The following is a 21,224-nucleotide window of genomic DNA, read 5'->3' as shown; positions in this document are numbered from 1 at the left end:
TTTGGTGATTCTGCAAGGGCAAAATGTTTAGTAATGTTCCTATATCAAAGCTTTTTATTTTGATTACAGCAGTGGAAAGAAACAGAACTCACTGCAAAATTTACCTCTATGTCATGGTAGGTGACAAGCTGGTGCCAAGGGAACTATAACGCATAAGACAAAAGCACAATGTTGACAGTGGAGTGAATCACCCAACTTAAGTATCCAGTACATAGGAGACCACCAATATATATATATATATTTTTTCTTTTTTTCAATATATATTTTTTGAGAAAACGAATGAACCCAGAACAACTGCTGGTCCTTGCAGTTAAGGATTGTATTGGCCTATGTGTGAAGGACATTGTTCCTGGAGATGAAGATGGTGATGAGAGTGATGAAAACAGCACACTTATGCTGTGCTCAGTATGCAATCATCTCTATTCTCATAATGCCATAGCTATTAATTCTTTTAACTGTCATCTTAATCTGCTGAGTCAGGTACTCTCATTATTCCCATTATTCTTAGTAAGATAAAGAGTGACATAACTAATGTTAGCTAGCGCAGGGCTATGTGGACTCAGCCTACATTTTTATTTAATAAGATTTCTAGAATTAAACCAAAGGAACCAAATTTGACTTTATTCTAAATAATGAATTATTTATACAAATATTTCACATTTTATGGACAAAGCTTACTTCTTCCCATCTCCTGTGCATATAACAAGAAATGAGGCTAGAGAAAGAAACATGCTTTGCTATCCAATTTATAACACTTTGTCCTGGAAAGCAAAGCAAGAGGTAAGTACTGACAATTTAAATAAAACAAAGGCAAAGAAGAATAATGAATGACTACATGCAGAAGAGAGACAGATGTCAGAATTAACAATAACTTCAAACATTTGTCACTTTCCAGTATCAGAAAAAAAGTTGAGCATATTCACCTGATATGTGTAGGTTTAAATCCATATAGCAATCAATACGGCAAGAATTGGAAAAGCTTAGTTTCTTTCTCATTAAGTTTAAAACATACATAAATGAAAATTTTCACTTATGTGTTACATTTCAATGAAGCATGCTGCTTACCTTTTGGAGGTCAAACACCCTACTTTGGAAATCTCTGGAAGAGAAAGTAGTAGGAAAATGGCTAGGCACATGGCAGAATACCTCAAATTTATCTTGAGATATAAAGAGAAACAATTAAGAAATTTAGGTGATGCTTTCCCATTCTTGGTCTTATTTAATCCTCCAGTAATCTGGGAAGTAGGAAGAAGGTAGAGGCCAGAGACCATCAGGGAAAAGGAATGCATTTCCTTGAACACATTCTCCTAGAGTGACACCCTTGAGCTAGTATGTTAATATGACAGTTAACAACGTGATAAAAACACAAAATGTGTAAAGCAAGATTAGTCAGGAGAAAAAAAAGCAGGCACCTTATTAAGGTGCTAAGTCCCTGCCAAGTGACCAGGCAGACTGTCCCCATGCCTCCCACAGACTTGGTTCTAATGATGGGTCCTGTGGGCCATCTTGGCTATGGCATAGGATTTCAGGTTGTACCCTGTACCATGGTGCCACGCTCAGGGAGGGACAGGTATAGGCTAAACTCTGATTTGTGCTCCCTTCACTTAGGTGCACATACCTAGAATTATGTGTGCATGATGGGGTGCTTTTACTATGTTGTACAAAGGCAGCCAATTTGTGGGTAAGGTAGGTCACATCGTTCCCATTCTGTAGGAAAAGAACTTGACCAAGGTTCAGGAGATTTAGAGGATGTGTACAAACTGATACAGCTAGAAATGGCACAACAGAAATTTAAAGCTGTCTTCTGCATAGCATTCTTCCACCACTCCATACAATCATTTTGTCTTGCTAAATTTCAGTTATGATGGCTTATAGGGAACTGCCCAATGCAGGACAGCAATATGGAGACTTATCAAATTTTATATTTTTCTTTCAGGCTTTATGAAGATAAAAATTTTGAAATATTCCTGCTCAAATTCCAGGAAGATAAAAACTATTTTCCCAAAAACCATTGAGTAAAAAAGAAATACTGGAATTTAGTCACTAAGAATAGCAACTGTTCATGTTGCTGAGAGAACATACTCTGAAGACTTTTGCACAAGTGGCTCCCAATAGGTGACTAAAAGAATGGCCAAGACTGACTGGCTAGCCCAGGACTATGAAAAGGGTCAGCTACCAGGTGAGTGAGTCCAGCAGTCAACAGGACAGAATTTTAACAGGAGGAAGTAAGTCTCCCTTCATGTTGTAGAAACAGTACTTCTGAACACTGCAACACTAAGAGGGCCTGGGGAAAGGATCAATATTTTCAAAACTATGTTCAAATTGAGAAAAAAAATCAAGAAAAACAGACTTCCTAAAAAAAGTGCAGGAGAGGGAAGTGGGAGATAGAGGAGATAGAGTTCCTGTTGTCTCTGAAAATAACAGCAGCCTGTGAAACCTGAAAGTTTTTGCTTTGTTTTTTCTGCCCTTTGGAGAAGTTTGAGGAGTTAAACCTGTACCACCCTTCTTTCCCTTTATCCACTGATGTAAAAATTAGGATGCAAAAGAAACAAGCTGCATTACACATTTCCAGAGAGTAATTATAGGGTCTCATATTTGAGCCACTGATGCAGGACTAAGAGGAGTTCTTGGGGGATGAGCAGGAGGAAAATCCATGACTACATACAGTTCCTTGTAACCCCTGCCTGAGACTTAGATCCTTACCAGTCATAACATGGAACAGTTCTACCACTCAGGCTGCTTTTGGAGAAAAAGGCTTGAGTATAGAGCTACATACATAGTATTGTTTGTGCAGAGTGAAGGAGGGTGTGCTTGTGTGTGTGTGTGTGTGTGGGGGGGGGAGAATTGAAAAGCAAAATTAAGAAGAGAACCTGACTCAAAATATATCAAGGTGAGGAAAGTTAATACCCTAAAAGCTAGTATGAAAATTCTTCTTGGGAGTCAGGCGTGGTGGTACATGCCTCTAATGCCAGCCCCTGGGAGCTATGGGTTCAAGGCCAGCCTGGGCTACACAGCAAGATCCTGTCTCAAAAGCCAAAAGAAAAAATCTGAAATCATGTTTTTATGAAAAATAAGTAAATGTGGGATAAAGAGAGGTAAACAGAGGAAGGTGAATTATCAACAGAAAGGGGCAGGTAAAGTCCAGGTACAAAGAGATGGTAAAACTACTTCCTCTCCATTGGGAGGAACAGGCTTGGATATACAGAAAGATAAGCCAACAAAGCCAAGGAGACTAGGCGTGAAGAACAATAGGTCAAGCAACATAACAGATGCCTGGAGTATGCACTCTTCATTTGTTTTGTTTTGTTTTTTATACTGTTTACTTCTTTAACTATTACCTTTTAATCTCCAAATCTTTAGTAAAATCTGCTATATGCACATACATACACATTTTTATGAATGACTACTGTAGAAACCACAGCAAATTTCAAGCCTGAATCAGAACTGTACAGAAGAGAAAAGTTTGCTTATGAGTGCCAAAAAATCTATTATCTAAATTATTTCCATGGAAGCAGAAATTGATACCTCAAAAACTGAATCTCTCCAGGAGTGGGCCAAAACTGTGAGAGGGTATTGGACTAGGGTTTAACATTTTCTACATCTTTAGGAGCAGCTGATACCCAGTTTACAAAAGTATATAAAAGGTCTCACAATTGAAGTTCTTTGACAAAGCAATGTACATGTAAAATTGATCTATGACTGTGATAATATTTACATGGTATTTCTGGAAAAGATATCCAAAGATTGGATGAAACGGATTCACTAAAATTGGATTCCTGAATGCCTCTCAGTAAATACTGATATTCAAAGCAAAATACTGATTTGAAAGCAAAATAGAGTTACTCAAGCTATTGAAATGTGAAGGAAGCCAATCACAAACAGATGAGTTTCTCTAATCTAGGGGAGCATAGTAAGAAAGTCCCCTCTGCTTAACCTGAAGTAACCTTTAACCAGTCAGCCTTTTCTCTATGGTTCACACCCCATGGTTTTGCTAATGCCCAGTGGCAGCTCTCCTTTTATTATGTAGAGCAGAGGCTGCCCCAATTCATGAATCCCAAATAAAAGCCAATTAGATCTACAATTAAATTTGTTAGAATTGTGTCTTTTGACAGAATCTGTCTTAGTTACTTTTCTCTCATTGCTGAGACAAAAGACCTGACACTCAGAGTTAAAGGAGGAAATTTTATTTAGCTCAGTTTGTAGAGAGTTCAGTCCATAATTAACTGGCTTTAAGGCAGGTTGGCACATGGCAGAGGGCAACCATTCATGGTGGCAGAACACAGTGAAACCAACAATAGAGGGAAGGGATGAGCCTCTTTCTGTCCCTTATGTTGTTTGCACTTACCCTAGAGTAATTGTAGCACTCACATTCTTAATTCCAGCATTGAACCCCAATCATTCACAAACTCTAGATTCAGCCACCTCTGAAAAGCTACCTCTCATGACTGGATAAGGCTTAGGGGGGACATTTAAGTAACATACTGTGATGATATAAAAGTAGGATCTACTTATTTGGGCCACTGCCAAAGAAGCATCATGGCGAAAAGCAGACTCCACTGGTGACAGCCAGTGGAGAAGGTATCACAGTCACATGTATGAGATACTGCAGGGCTGTCTAAACAGAAGTTAAAACAAAACAAAATCACTTAGCTTCAGAGAAACCACTTGAAATAACAAAGATAGACCAACATAAATAAGGACCAGTTTATCTAGTACATGTAAGAGCTATAAATGACGCCTCTGGTAAATGTGAGTGCTGGGGAGATCTGCATGTACCTCTTGGAGAGGCCATCAGGCTGCAGTCTCTACTACTGTCAGTTTGTTAGGTTAGGGGCACAAGAACAATAAACTCTTCAAAGGTCAAACAAGGAGAAACATTTGTAAATCAGAAATGAGTGCGAGAAGGGCCCAAATTTATGCTTGCTTTTCATAAAGAAATTCATAATCAATTCCTCTACATCCAGAAAAAAAAACCCTGGTGATATTTTTATTATGATTACATTTTATAGATTAACTGAAGAAATTACTATAAATTTTATAGTGTTTGTTTACATTTAATTTTGTCTTTCAAGTGTGTTTTATAGTTTTCCTCATGGATTTTGTATATTCACTGTTAAGTTACACCTATTTATTTTTGCTACCAAAATTTTGTCTCTTCTTTTAAAACATTAGTTTTGAACACAGAAGGTAGAGGGCTCCCTACCCTCATGCCATGGTTCAGTGAGTCCTGGTAAGTCTGGTGGATCCTATTCCAGATCTGTATTTGTGCATTTACATACATACGATATGTAAACAAATGAGATTTTACTGTTCTTTGTTATTTCTGCAATTCATATATATGTAGTGACTTTCCACTTTGATAGGATGTCTTGGAGATTTTAACATACTGGCATTTGGAAATCTATTTCTTTCTGGGAGCCGCAGAAGTATGTATTGCAGATGCAGTACAGTTTCTTAAAAGACACTCCCCAGATGGAGTGCATGAAGGCAATTTTGCTATTTAAAAATGTGCCAGTCACCAAAGATTAGATATTGTCTGATATTACATGGCACACTGGAAAAACCAGATAAGGGCACAGAACAGATCAAAGGTTAGGGTGCGTCTGCAAGTTCATTATAGAGGTCAGTGCTATTCTAGGATTCCTTAATGTGTTGAGATGCTTCTGCTTCCCTATCAGTAGTGGTGACTACGAGTCTTACAACTCAAAGACAACATTGTTTAGATAAAGGATGCATTTTTTTATGGTACTGGGGATCAAACTTACCAACTTGCACATGCCAGGCAGGTGCTTGTGCCACTCAACTAAATTCCTGGCCCCTAAAAGGGAGCATTCTTGAAGATGGGAAGGTTAAATGCTGCCCAATATTAACATGCTCCATACTTTTTCCTGGTACTTTTATGTATTATATGTGAGTCTCTATTTTTAACTTTTGTGATTTTTAAAAGTCCAAACTAATCACTTCTTTTTTATGAGTAAACAATCAAATACATTATTTGCTTATTCATATATGGGTACTTGGACTTACTTTTAAATTTAAAATTTTTATTTATACTAATTTTCTCCTTTTTGTCTTCGGTTGCCTTGGTAACTTTTTCCACATCTCTTATCTCTCACCACTCTTCTTGCCCTCTTTAGTGAGGAAGTATAGATTGTAGGGCTGGGGATTTAGCTCAGTGGCGTAAGCACCTGCAAGCAGGCAGTAGTTGAGTTCGATCCCCGGTACCGATAAAAACTTAAAAACTAAAAAAAAAGTATAGATTGTATTTCTATTCTTCAAGAGGTTGCCTGTCATTTTCCTTTCCAGAGTGTTAATCCATGGAACAATGCCATTTTGTGGTCCCCAGTTTCTTTTAGCTTTCTTTTGAAATACAATTTTTTTTACAATCTGTAGTTGATTGCGATTAGTTATATATTAAAGCAGGTGTCCACTAATTCTCTTGAATTCTATGCTTCCTCTGTGTTTATTTTCTCTTTGAAGTGTTTTTATCTTTTCATTATTCTTAATAAGGGTCTCTGAGGATGGGAAACTCATATGCTTTGGAGATCTGAAAATGTCTATTACTTTCATTCTTGAAAAAAAGTTTGGTAAGTTATAAAGTTCTGTGTTGAAAGTAATCTCCCCTCAGCGTTTTCTCTTCGCTTATAATTTTGCTGGTGAGAGACTTGCTATCAATTTGATTTTGTTTTATAGGAGGCAGTCTTTCTCTATGGTTGCTTTTCAAATTTTACCAGTAATTTATCTACAGTTTCACTTTAATTTTAAGAATATATGGATTCATCTTATTCCATACCTAAAGCCAAGGATCAGGTTTTCTTCAATTTTGGAAAATTAGCAAGTACTTCTTCAAAGTTTGCTTCAAAAATTGCTCCATCCATTCGTACACAACTCCTATTAGACCTAAGTAAATACAGTCTGTCTTCCTGTAGACACACTGTGTGTGTTCTTATGTTTGTGCTGAGCTCTGGGTGGGTAAAGTCAGAATCCTGTCTAATTCATTACTTCTTTTTGTAATTAAATACAATATAGCTGTTCTATCAGTTCATATTTTAACATTAGTTATTCATTTATTTTTTGTGCTAGGGCTGAATCCAGCACCACATGGATGTACCATAGAACTACATCCCCATCCCCCACTGAACCTTTGATTTCCAATACCTAAATTTTTTTGTATTCACCTGCTCTTCAGTCATATCTACTTACCTTTTAATATCATGACTTTATCATTCTGACTACTCTAGATACATTTATTTTCCATTTATTGTCAGCTATTCTGAAACTTGGTTCACCTTGAGTGAATCCAGTATTCCAAGTTCTAAATTCAATGATTACCTTTCTTAGCAGTTTTCTTCATGAGTGGCAGACACATTCTGAGTGGGGCGTTATTTTCCAGTCTCTCTTGTGTGTGATTTTATGGTTTCCTGCACTTAGCTGCAGCTCTCAGCGAATCACTGGGTTTTATGGTGGGGAGACGGGGGCAGGCTCAGTGACCTCCTGGGTGGGAAGCACCCCAGATGGTCAGGTCCAGTGCCCAGTTAATCAGTATTCTTCTCAGTTTCCTTTTGGGAGCGTGAGCACTGGCTTCAAAGAGTGACCAAGCTGCGGCCTCTTATCTTGCTTGATGCATTTATAGTTCTCTTTACTGGCAGGAGCTGAGCTTCTGGCTGTTACCACTTAGTTTTGGATGACAGCCCAGCAATTGATTCAGCTGCATTTGCATTCCACAAAATGCTTATCTGGTGTTCGGGTCTATGTATGTGTTTTTGTTATCTCTTTTTATATTTTATCTATTATGGCTATATGTGAACAGAAGAGTGTTTTGAAGTATAATATTTTACCAGCTTTTCTATAACGGCACGTGTATTTCAATATAAATTTTGTCAGGACAAATTAAAGTTATGCCAAATCAGCAAAATTAAAAATATGCTTGGATAGTGCCAAACAAGGAAAACTTTAAAAAGTAATGCATGATGGGCATCTGGGAGGTCACTGCCTCAGAATGGGAAAATACCCTGATACTCCAAACCAGCCAGTATTTATTGGGTGTGTACAATGCAATGGGTATATTCAATGATAGGAGGGGCTGGTGGCAGATTCCAGATTGGGGTGGCTGAAGATTCAGACGTTGATAACACTGCGGGCAACAGATAATGCTGGGAAGTCCCAAGATGGAAAGATGATCTTATGCTAAGAAGAATCTTGCTCTGGAGTGTTCTTTTTCATCTTTATAGTCTTATTTTAGTCTTAGTGGGTGGGAGAGGATGGCCCATCCCAAGAGTTAATTGGAAGTCTCAAAAGAATGATACCATAATCCCAAACCTCCATTTATCCTTTAGAGAAGTATACAAAATTAGCCATTGTGAATTTGTGGCCCCAATATATCCCCCTTTTTCGTTTCTGTAATAGCAGCAGTTAGGATTTCTTACAGATATTATTGTAATTTATTCTTGATTGTCCAGAATGGTGATCAATTACTGGGTTAGCTGGAAACTGCCAAAATAGGTTATGATTGGAACTCCTTCCTATGTCTAACTTATTATGACATTATTTTATGTCTTTTGATGTTCAAGACCAAGTTAAATTCAGACCAAAATAAGTTGAGACCTGTACTAATAAAATTAACCTCTTGCTGTCTATCAAGATCAGTTACATCCCCTCAGGATTTGCCTTGGAACCATGTATACAGCCTCTCAGTTCTTGACAGTGTCAGCTGTCAGGATGACTTCCGACCACTGTTGACTGTAAGTTGCTTTCTGTGAAAGCCTGGGAGATTTTTCTTCTTTGGGTGATTCTCCTTAGGTACACCTCCTTAGGTAGGATATTGTAGATCACTTTCCTTTGAGGTCCCACAATCTCCATGATCAGAAGACCAGGGACTCAGAGTTATGGGACTGAAAAAGAAAACTTACACTGCCATGTTATTTGCTCCCCTAAAAGGCTAAATTTCTTTACATATTTTCCACCAACAGTACATGAATACTTAGTTTCCCACATCCACAGTAATAAAGTCCATGGCTGTTTTTCTATGAACTACTGCCCTTATATTCTTCATTTTGAATTTTAAAATCACAGTCATGCCCATATCAACACAGCAAAGGGAGTGAAGGAGAAAACTTGCCTGGTGTGATAAAATTGGTGGTACCGTTTATTCTAGCAGATTATCTTAGGATCCAAAGTATTCTTTGACAGTGTCTTATTAAAAAGACAATGCTTTATTTAGTTAGGGTATAATTTTGAACTAAATGGATAAAGTGGAGCCACAAAAAGACAGAGCAAGATAAAGGCAATTTCCAACTCCCTTCACCATTTCTTCACCCGACAGCTTTCACTACAGCTGCTACCGAAGAGTTTACCCGAAGTTGATCGTCCAGTCTTGCCTCCAATCTGACAGACAAACCAAGTGATTATTACCTCTCCAGACCTTAGAATGAAGTAACAAGAAACACATCCAAGGACCTATTCCTGAGATTTCTTCAGAGAACAAGCTATTCTCTGCCAAATAAAACTTACTGAGTATCTACTAGGCATATATGCTAGGTATCACAAGAGCCAAGAGATATAACCAGTGTTTGTTGTTCAGTCTTGTTGGAGACATGAAAAGTCAAACAAGGCACAAAGAATGCAGTGTGTCCACCATATGCAAGCATGATAAGAGCTCCAGTTTAGAGTAATCAGGGAAGGTTCCATTCAGGTCTTTAAACTCTAGAGGACAAGAAGGTTATGATCTTGCAGGTTTCAGAGACAGGAGCAAAAGATTGCACTTGGTGAGAGGAAAGAAAAAGCTTGAGAAGATGGATTGTTATTCTTTCCTTTGTAGATCCCCATCTCCAGGTTAACAGGTCAGAAATAGAAGGGGAGGGAAATAACGGTCATGTCATCACACTATTGGTTAACGCACAAAGTGAAGTACCATCTCCCAGAAAGAAGATGCTAGAGGACAAGTAGGCACCCATACTTAAAAGATATATTTATTCTTATCAGTGGTAGAATTTACTCTAAAAATGGAGATTTCTGTCTCAAGATTACTGAAAATAAAAAACAAAACACAAAAACACTCTGATGCCAAAGAAAAAAAGGAACAAAAAAGGCAGGGTAGCTGGCTCTATAGGAGTGAATATCCAAATGCTTTTGAGTTTAGGAAATGTCTTATTCACAAGCTTAGCTATTCTCCAAGTATAATGCTGTGTATTTAGAGGCAATCACCACTAGAGCACAAAAATAGACATTCGTGAGAACCACACATGCTGCATCACTGTCACCAGAACAAACAAGGTCCTTGTCTCCAGGGACCAGGGAAAAGCAAATCTCTAAGTGCACGGCATCATTTCCTGCTTGCTGTACACACGCTATCTTCTTTCTTCCTCTTTTCTCCCTTTAAAAAATTACTTCTATTAGTACACACTGTATTTGTCATATATTATGATCTAGGGAATTTGCACCTAAACGTAATTATGTCTTCTTTTTTTTTCCCTTTCCCCTTTCCTCCTTTTAACTCTTTTTCTCCATTTACAAAAGCTTTGTTTCCATTTCCCTCCTCGATTCCTTCCCTCCTCTTCTCTTATTCTCCTTCCAGTTTGAGTATGTTCTTCCTACTTCCCAATATGTATCATCTTTTATGTACTATATTTACCTTTTGGGTTTCTCACATATGAGAAACAATACAATATTTAAACTAGTATGTCTGATTTATTTCACGTAACATTATCATCTCAAGGTGCATCCATTTACCTAAAAACAAGTTAATTCTTTATTGTGGAGTAGTACTCCACTGTATATAATCACCATATTTTCTTTATCCATTCATATGTTAATGGGCATATAGACTGTTTCCAACATTTAGGTATAATAAATAAGGCTGTTATAAACATATATATGCACATATCATTGTGATACGATGCTTTTAACTTTTTCAGGAATATGCCTAGAAAGGTACCACTGGATCAAATGGAACCACTGGAGGAATCCCCACTCTACAGTGCTTGCACCAGTCTGCACTCCCACCAACAATGGAGAAGGTTACCTTCTTCCCCACAGCCCCATCAGCATTTGTTATTGATTGATTTCTTGATGGTAGCCATTCTTTCTGGAGTGAAATGGAATCTCAGTGTTGTTTTAATTTGTATTTTAGTTACAATGAGCATTATTTCATATATTTATTTACTTGGATTGAGGCTTTAAATGGAGGGGTTGATGTTTTTGAATTCTTTATGTATTCTAGATGTTCGTCTTTTGTCTGAGTAGCTTGTAAAAGTCTTTTCCATTCTGTGGGTTATCTTTTCACTCTGTTGGTGGTTTCTTTTTAAGTTGATAGGATCCCAGTTGTTCTTTGTAGTATTTCTTGTGTAATCATTGTCTTTGAGAGTTTTACCTTTTCTTCCAACAGAATAAGCATTTCTTTATTAATATTTAGTTCTTTGATCAGTTTCAATTTTTAGTTTAGTGCATGGTGAGACATATGCTCTGTCTTCAGCATGGGGACATTCAGTTTTCTCAGCACTAGTTATTAAAGAGGCTGTTTTTCTTTCAGTAAAGGTATTTGGACCCTTTGCCAAAGATAAGGTAGCTGAATGTGCATGGAGTTGTTTCTGTATCTTTTATTTTGTTTCACTGATCCCCAGGTCTTTTTCTTTGGTAGTACCATGTTGTTTTTAATCACGGTAGCTTTGTAGTATAACTTCAAACTGGGAATTGTAATACCCCCTGCCTTGCCCATGCTGCTCAGAATTGCTTTTGCTACTCTAACTCTTTTTTAGTTCCCTATAAATTTTAGGATTGTTCTGTCTCGTCCTGTGAGTTATGCTACTGGTATTTTATTGGGATTGCATTCAATTTATTTAACAGTTTTGGAAGTATGAGCATTTTCACTCTATTGATTCTTCCTATCCAGTAATGGGATATCTATTTTCTGATATCTTCTTTTTCAGAGTACTTAAGTTTTCAATATAAAGGTCTTTTACTTCCTTCATGAGATTGATTCTTAAGTATTTCATTTTTCTTGATGCTATTGTGAAAGGTATTATTTCCTTAATTTCTTTCAGTGAGTGTGTTACTAGTGTACAGGAATGCTATTGATTTTTGTGTTGATTTTGTATCCCGTTATGCTGCCAAATTTGATTATTAATTCTCAGAGCCTTTTTGTGGAGTTTTTTTTTGGGGGGGGTTTCTATGTTCTTCTTTTCTTTCTGCAGTCTTTTTTTTTTAAAGAGGAGTTTTTGGTTCACAGCAAAATTGAGAGGAAAGTATAGAAATTTCTCATTTACCTCCAGGGTCTTTACATTTATGAATTTCCTCAGTGATAGTCTATAAATAGTACATTTTCTATGGATTTCATTGATAGAAATTAAAAACCAGACTTTAAGCACTTGGTTATACATCACCAGAAAATGCCTGTGCTTGAGGAAGATTATATGTCACTCGCCTGGTAGAACTTCCTAAGTCACTACTACACAGAACAAGTAAAAGGCTAAGCACCAGTAAGCTCCTTGAGGACAGGCACCATGTTTTGTTTTCCTTTCCTGGCATGAAGTAAGTAGATAATAATGTTGGGTGAGTGAACACAGTCTCCTGCCAAACAACAAACCAGTACACACATTTGCAGAATCAGGAGTAGTGAAAATCTAGAAGTGCTAGCTTCTAGAGACCTTCTTTTGAGATGAAATAATTCATTTCATACCAAATGATGTAAGCCTACTAGTTTCTAAAGCCAGAGCTAAGTGCTGACTCATGTGAGAGGTATAAAGAGACTGCCAGATTTGCGAGGCACTGTTTATTTCTAAGAAAAAGAAACCATCACATCTTCATTAACATCATGTTTATGTCTTCCTATCTTGTTCAGGTGCACAAGTCCCCTTTCAATGTAAATGCTGACACACCAATTTTTCTGAGGGCAAAGATGACAATACATACTATCACTGTTAATCTTTTTAACTCTCAGCTCCACACTTTCTGGACATCAAGGATGTTTTATATCCTGTCTCTTGGTTGTATTTATACTGTATTTTGTTTTCTTTTTTTTCTTTTTTTTTTTTTTGAGCAAATTGCTGTGCAATAAACAAGAAATCAGAGGCAAAAAAATTTTAAATGAGATTAAGTAAGATTTGACACAGTATCCTCTCATTCTGCTGTACAGCATTTTCCAATAAGCCAAGTGGTTCACTGAACTATTTAATTTGTAGAAGTTTAATATTTGAATGAAAAAACATCCATTTCAAGGTAAAAAAAAATCCTATGTAAATAGGAAAATTCAATGGATGTAGAAACAACAGATATATTAGGGACATGCACTTTATAACAAAGATTACTTGTTTTACTACCGGTAGCTATGCCCTTAAGATAATATAGGGAAAAATCTTTTTGAAGCCATACTTAGGGACTTAGTTTTACACTCACCTGACTTAAAGACACATTACAGTTTACTGATCAATCTGTGAGTGAGAGCAACACAAAAGAAATTGAGAGTGTTCAGAAAGAAACTTAAATCTCCCTGATTGTAGTATGTGACTAGCACACATAGAAAGAATTCTGATTATCCAAAGGATACAAACCAAAATTTGTTCTAAAAGAATTGTTCAAAAATGGTTTAGGGCCAGGGATTTAGCTCCCTGGCATAAGCGCCTGCCTGCCGAGGGTTCAATCCCTGGTACCAAAAAAAAAAAAAAAAAGTACTTTTAGAAAGTTACTGTAATAGTTCAAGAGCAATACGCTATTGTATGCAGCAAATGGTGATGTTAGCTGCCAGGCTGAGGTGCCATCTGTGTAAAGGAAGAGGATAGACATCTTTCACTAACACCACAGAAGGAGGGCAGTTAGGACAGAAGCCAGGGCACTTGCTACATGCTTGTTCATGGGATAGAACTCAATACTCTTCCTTGTTTCTCTTCACTTCTCCTAGGACAAATAGGGCTGGTAGAGATGGTAATTGGAGAACTGAACTTTAATGGCACAAGGGTGCAGATCTGAGTCTGATTCTTGAGGCTGTTCCTTGGGGTCAGTCTATTTGGATGCTCTCTTTACAGCTTCTGTTGAGTTTTTTTTTTTTTTTTTCTTCAAGGCTTCATGCACACTAAGCAACCACTCTACCATCGAGCTATGGCCCCAGCTATCTTTTAAGGTTTTAAGAACCAATATACTTTGAATAGAGAGATACCAATCGTGCTTCAAAACAGCTACCCTTATTCCTGCCCAGTACTCCCAACATTTCTTAGAAAAGCTAATATTTTTAAAGAGTCACTGTGTTTAACAGTCTTTATCTTAGAAATGAAAAGTACTATTAATTTTATACTTTGCCTCAGAAATCTAAAGAGTTTTTGTATCCTATAACACAAGAATATAATTTCTATACACCTATAAACATGTCTATATAGAACGTCAAGCATTTTAATCTTCCCAGGAAAAATAGTTATTTTTTCCTTTGTGCTTTTAAAATATATACTCATGCAGGATTATATGTTTTAGAATGCTATATATAACATTCTGCACCACAATGATTTAAGTATTTTCAAGATCAAGTCCAAGATTTCTATTTTGATAGTGTCTACAGCATAAACAATGAATACAATGAATGAATAAGTGTATTGTTTTGCTTCTGAAACTATTCCCTAAGACCTTTGGTACAGAGATGGAACCTTAAATTATTTGTATTCCCTATATTACTTAATGCAGGGCTGGGAAAAGTCAACATTCAATAAATATATGCACTAAGGTCAGCCTGGGCTACATTGCAGTGCAGTCTCAAAAAAACCAAACCATCCAACCAACCGAACAGTATGGCTTTCTTTGCAGTTTTATAGCAAAAATTTCACAAAGCAGGACTCTCCTCTACAAATATTCTAAAAAACCCCACCTAGATATTAATGTTTTAAGCATTATATTATATTATAAAAGAGATCTCTATTCAAGATGATATGGCACCAACCTATAATCCCAACACTTAAGAAGCTGAGGCAGAAAAACTGCTGAGTTCAAGGCCAGCCTGAGCTACACAGTGAGATGCTGTCTCAAAAAAGAGAGAGAAAGATCTCATTGAACTTTCACTAAATCTCTTGTAAATTCTCTTCCAATTCTGATGATCTGTTTCGTAAAAGAAGTTTTACTAGTGTAATTCTACAGTATTCATGGATAAGAATTACTCACTATCATGAAAATACCACTGTTATTCAAGAATCATTAAATTATAAGTGATTTTTAAAAATTCCTTGAAACACTAATATATACTAAAGAGAGTTAATAAACATAACCAAGCCTTCAAAATTCACTTAAAAATGGTTTGGCAAGAAAACACTATTTTTCTAGAAAAGGACATGAAGATTGTATGAATCTTAGTGCAGCTTATAAAATTTGATCCATGGGCATAAAGGCTGATACTGTTACAGAATTAATGACCACTAATTATAAGATATACTTTGCGATGCTGGAGATACACTCCTCCACAAAACATCAGGAAAAAAAAATCTGGTTATTACTATGACAACCAAAATTTTATTATAAAACAACCACAGAGGATCAAAACAAAAAATTCAGTTTCATAGAATCCATTCCACTGATAATCACTGAAATGATTGTAACAATACAGGGAGGTGGCTCAATTTCTACAGTTGCTAATCCTAACATCGGTGTGATTTAACAATACATTTTTTTCTGTGCAAATTTTGGCTGCAGTCCCACACATCAGGGCACATAACAATATGTAAGTCAGGATTTGTTGTTTTCTTATTAGCATATTACTGCAAAATATCCTCAAGGGATTTTTCCTCCACGTTTATTATTTAAATATCAAGCCCTGTTGTTTTGGCATTGAATTTATGCTCATTATTCTAAGGATGAGGCTCCAGCATTTCCACCCAGTTCTGCGGAGGACAGTGGTAACTTTTTCATACTACCAATCAAGGGCCATTATTACCAGCTGCTTTTTCTGTTGTTTAGAGAAGATTTGATTTTTCTCATCTCCGTAGTAATTTCCCCTATACAAGGCTTTCCTCCATTATTTTATGATTCAGATTTAAAGTGAAATTTAGGATTATTGTATTTATTATTAAGACAGTCAATGAAAATCCTCAGCATTGCTGAAGTATATTGATGTATTCAGTCAATAAGTATTTTTTGTAGATCTAAGGTAGACAAGTGGGTACAAAGATGAGTCAGATGTGAATCTTATGTGTAAGCAACCTGGCATCATACAGGAGAGATGAGGTGTACCCCTCACAACTTACGGCCTACCCTGTGGCCAGTTAGTTGCTTTGGTAATTCACATGGCCCTAGTTCCAAGACAGAGTAGGGTTAAACTTTTTGTCCTAGCTCTGCAATGTCAGACAAAAGCTGGAAGCTTAAATCTAAGGCATCTGGCACTCATGGGTGCACAAGGTTCCAGGACACCAGAGGGCAGGTGCCCAAGGCGAGTCAATGCTTGCCTCAAGTCCTAGAAAGTGGATCCATGTGAGTAAAGCGGGAAAGGCCCCTCTCCCTCATGCTGTCTTTCCTCTGTCTTTGTGTGCTCCACTGTGGCAAACTGGCTCTTCACATCTGTCTGTGATGCTCTTCCTGCAGATGCCCACCTATCTCCCTCCCTCTGGTCCTTTGTTCTGTTCTAAGGTCACCATGTCTGGGAGGATGCTCTGGACCACTCTACTTAAAGTGAGATCAGTGCCCTCTGCCTCACATCACTTCATTGTTTTCAAAGCATTTAGCAGTCTGACATGACATTTTAAAGTTACTGAAGAACATTTGTTTTTCTGCTGGGATTTTGATTGCTTCTCAACCTTGCTTCTTAGAACTATTCTGTGTAGGTAAAAGGGTTCTCATGACACATGGGGTCTCTTTGTCTGCCTACACCCCCTGCCTCACCCCTCCACTTGGCTGGTTAGTTTCTGGAAAACATTTCTGACTAAAGGAAACACAGAACCTAACCTGGCATTTTCAGAAAGGTCTTGGCTTTCTGAAAGTTGGGGTTTATGTCAGAACCAAAACTTTCCTTCCTGAAACCTACCACTGGTTCCTGTTGATCTTCTAGGACAAGAGGATAGGTTTAAGCCACCTGAATTTTTCTCACGGTAGTGCTTCAAGTGTCTGCTGTCTGTTCTTCTGTTCTTTTAGACTTCTCAAATTGAGAGTAAACACCTTCAGCCAGGCTGTTCAAGGTTTGTGGGTCCCCCTCCTTTAGCAGTCTGGCCTCTCAAATTATGGTTTAAATAGCCCAGAAGTGACTGCAGTTCTCTGTACTTCAAAGGTAACAACCAGATGCTCTCTGAATGTTAGTACATGGCTCAAGCATGTTCTTTGTACCTCTTCATTCACTCATTCCTTCATTCCACAAGATCCATTCCTTTGAGCACTTAGGTATGTATCTGTTCCCGATTTCCATTCCGGGGAATATGGGAATGAACCCAAAAGACGAGGCTTCCCATTATGGAGTTTACATTCCTATAGCTTAGAAGGAGGTATTCTAACTGGAGTTTTGTTTAACAAAGAGAAGATATATCTTAGAGGTAATGATTTTTCTACTTGTGAAGTATGATAAAAACAATTTTCAAAGAGATTTATACGCTTACAACAGAGAAAAGGACACAGTTTGGAGACACCACCTCAGTTGTAAAAGAAAGCAGAATAATTGGTTCATGTAGCTGGTTGTAATTTGAGTGTGGTGATTGTGTGCACGCAATGGATGTGGGGTTGGGAGAGGGGCACTCAGAGAGGGCTGACCTACCATGCTCCTCCTTGCCTGGATATCATCACCATTATTTCATGTAAGCCCTGTCCCCTGCCCTCTCTTCCCTTTTTCTTTTAATTTCTTAACCCACTGTATCCTCCTCTACCACTGTGAGCGTACTTCACAAAAGCTGGGGATAAGTTTATAAAGTTTCTCAAAAAAATTGAATTGGAATTTTACTGATTGGATTTATAAAATAATTGAGAGGACTTGGCATCTTTCTAACATCAACTGTCTGTTTATTCAAATGGTCTTATATGGAATTTAATAGACATCTAAAAGTTTTCTAAGGAGGGCTTGGTTAACTTAATTCTTAGACATGTAGTTTTTCTTGCTATATTCAAAGTAACTTTTTTTCTGTTAAATCTGTTTGTTGGTATGAATATGTCTAGTGAAGAGCATTTTTCACATTTTTATAACTTTTTTACTATATGAAAGCTAGATATTTCAAAATAATAGGAATTATAAAATAAACAGCAAAACCCACTTGTGATTTTGGTATAGACATCTAAGTTATTCTGAAATATTACAAGTAGTCAGACAGGAGTGGGCCCTCAGAAAAAGTCAGTGCAAAAGGCAACTATGGCCAGAGGTGAATTCCATGATGGTCAGGCCTCAGGACAGAGAATATGACTGCTCCCACATACTTCCCCGGGGATGAACAGCGGTGACTGATATTCTAAATAGGTATCAATCACCTCGGGGAGAGGGGGAGAAAAGGTCCTTGTTTGCCTCCCCAATTTGATCATCATTTAATTAATCTTACCTAAACCATTACACTTGCAATCTTATCGGTTGACTATAACTTTGTTCCACATCATAATTTCCCATTAGATCAATGTTACCCAAGCAACTATCCTACTACCTGATTACAGCTTTATCCCACCATTTACCCGCTTCATCTCATGGTTTTTCTCAATAAAGTTCCCTTAAAAAGTGGGGTCCCCAGCAACCTACTCTGGACCCCTTCTGTCTCTCAGATAGAAGCTTTCTTTCCCCCAATAAATACAGTTTTCTTTCCTCAATAAATATATCCTACTCTTAACATCTGCTGTTCTTAGAATTTATTCTTTGATTTTAGAGAATACGAACTAGGCTAACAGGAGAGAATATTAACAGGTTGGAATTATATTTCTCTTATATTATTTAAATTACTTGGAGGACTTGCATTATCCCTATATCAATTTTATGAAGAAAAACAGTCTTGTTGGGGAAGCAGCAAGGGTATTGTTTATATTCAACAAAAGGCTCCACAGTTGACCTAGAAACTTCCTAATCTACAATTAAAATGTGGTTCTAGTGTTCACCAAACCTCATGGGTGGGAGGACACAAGGGTTTCCAGTGTTCTGAGTGGAAGGGAAGAGAGGTTCTGGAGAGGAACGCAGTGAGGCTCAGGTGGAGGTGTGGAGCCCTATGTCTAACCAAGACGAGAAGACTGGTGGATCTCTAAGTCGCAGGTGCTGAATAGGTCACCTTTCCCTCCTATCACCATGAACAAGTAATATAGACTTTAATCAGAGATATTAAATGATTCACACACAGGGACAACTGAGACTCAAATGTATAATAAATCTCATTTGCTTTGCATAGCCAAAAACCTGAAACTCTTGTCAGGTCTTTGATATTTGAGGGGAAAGATATATTATTAAACCAACAATAGGTAACAAGATCATATCAGCCCATATTGGTGAGATAAAAGGCAGTGTTCCCCATTCACTAACTGACATTGCACAGCATCAAATGATTTTTAAAAAAGCATTTAGATTCACACTCTTTGTTAAACCAAAGAGAATGAGGTGAAAGGCACTCACACATTGTTCCTAGGGCAGGAATTCAGAGCACATTAAATTGTCAAGGTGATAGATGACAAGAAGTAAAGTTCTAGGGATGATCAAAAGTGTCCGTCTGAATAACCATAACAATGGTGGTCTTAACTAAGGCTTATTTTTGTTCCCAGATGTAACAGGCGTTTGAAATAGTGTCTATTTCACTGCATTTTCCACTGTACCTACAGACAACGAGGAAGGCTGCTGTTGAAAATTATTTTCACTGGGAGGAGAGGGTAAGTGGATGAAAAAAGAATTGAGATGCGTGATGTGCATGTACCAACTCCCACAAGGCATGCAGTCATTATGCACCGCACGCATGTACTAATAATTATTTTTGACAATTCAAATGATTTTTGTTTTATATTCTCAAAAACCCAAATGGAATGGTGGTGTGTACTGGGTGCACAGAAGCTTTATACAACAAAACAGATGAACCTGAGGCCTTCACTTAAACACACCTGTGCTATCTACTATCTCATTCCAAATTTCACAGTACATAAGAATCTAAGATGGGCCTTCACTTACACATTCAAGTTTGGAGGAAAAAATTCTACTGTAAATCCCATAGATGCTATTAAAATGACGACCTGAGATTGCTCTGGAATCTGTAAATTCCCTTACCTGTCCTTTTCTGCCCCTGGCCAGAGAGCATTTTCACCCTAAGGCCTTCTTGCTATGGGGCTGACACAACTCTAAATCAGGGAAGGAGGATGCATTTCAGTGTCCACCAGAAATCAGAGTGGGAAGCAAGAAGCTCGGATGTCCCAAACTTGTACAGTGTGGCCTTGCTGCCCAGGTTTCTCCTAGTGAAGACCCTGTGTTTCTTTCCTAGATCTTCTGTACTGTGAATGGTGTTAACCACCAAACCATTGCCTTACTACCCCCTCCAATTCAGAAAACAGGAAGTATGTTTCCTGTGTAACAATCGCACAGTACAGCCCCTAGGGCTTCCAGGGGTCTTGAGTCTTTCAATTCCTGTTTCTGGTTTCTAACTGCCAGCTATATTTAGTAACTGCCTGCCTGTGGGCTGCTATGGATTTGGTCACAGTAAGATAACCTGGAGTCAAGAGCAGATATCTAAAGTAATCTTATTTTTCCAGGAAGAAGCATGCTGACCTTTCAGCATTTGGTCTATTTTATTGAGTTTGTTGAGTTTTTGAATAGTGTTGTTTATAGCACAGAGTTGGACGTTTACACTGTGGGTCCTTGAGGGTAAATGACTGTACAGGAATAGGAGACGTACACGCCCACACTTTTGTGTCTAAGAATGAATTTATATTTCTTATGTGGACTGATGTAATCTAAGGGATGTTCTTTCTGCATTAACTTATTCCATGGCAGCCTTCAAAATAGTGATTGCTTAGAAATGAACAAATATTTGTCAGATGAGTAAGAGTGCTGGTTTTAATCCTTTTACATCAGAACAAGAAAGAAACCACATCCTTTTAATAGATATTAATCTCTTCCTCCATCTAGTATTCTTGATGCATTGTGTTAATCCTGTATGACTATCACCTTTCAGGAGTAAACAGATAATCAGCTTTACCTGTCATGGAAGAAGCTAGTTTGAAAATACTTAAAAAGCTGTTGATGGCTTACCATTTCATCATCAAAGAGTGACCTTCTAACTCTACCTAAGATTTTGTTTTGTCATGTTTTCAAATCTAGGAATTAAACTGCTTTTAAATATGAT

The 21,224-nt window shown here is 37.5% G+C and overlaps 1 protein-coding gene and 1 long non-coding RNA gene across 8 annotated transcripts in view; one reads left to right on the top strand and one right to left on the bottom strand.

Moving 5' to 3' along the window:
* Positions 1-21,224, bottom strand: part of Lrrc8c (leucine rich repeat containing 8 VRAC subunit C) — an 81,943-nt gene that overhangs the window by 7,524 nt on the left and 53,195 nt on the right. The gene's annotated exons all lie outside the window — the stretch shown is intronic.
* LOC106025540 (uncharacterized) overlaps positions 1,481-21,224 on the top strand; it is a 31,858-nt gene continuing 12,114 nt past the window's right edge. For 3 of the 4 annotated variants that reach the window (XR_010048963.1, XR_010048965.1, XR_010048966.1), the window contains exons 1-2: positions 1,481-11,015; positions 19,660-19,764. This is a non-coding gene — a long non-coding RNA (uncharacterized LOC106025540). The remainder of the gene's footprint in view (positions 11,016-19,659; positions 19,765-21,224) is intronic. The other variant, XR_010048964.1, reaches the window with a different exon arrangement.

This window comes from Cavia porcellus, unplaced genomic scaffold (assembly GCF_034190915.1).
Source record: "Cavia porcellus strain 051 isolate PalLab524CR breed Dunkin Hartley unplaced genomic scaffold, mCavPor4.1 scaffold_1, whole genome shotgun sequence".
NCBI classification, from domain to species: domain Eukaryota; kingdom Metazoa; phylum Chordata; class Mammalia; order Rodentia; family Caviidae; genus Cavia; species Cavia porcellus.
This window is presented reverse-complemented; position numbering and strand designations above follow the sequence as displayed.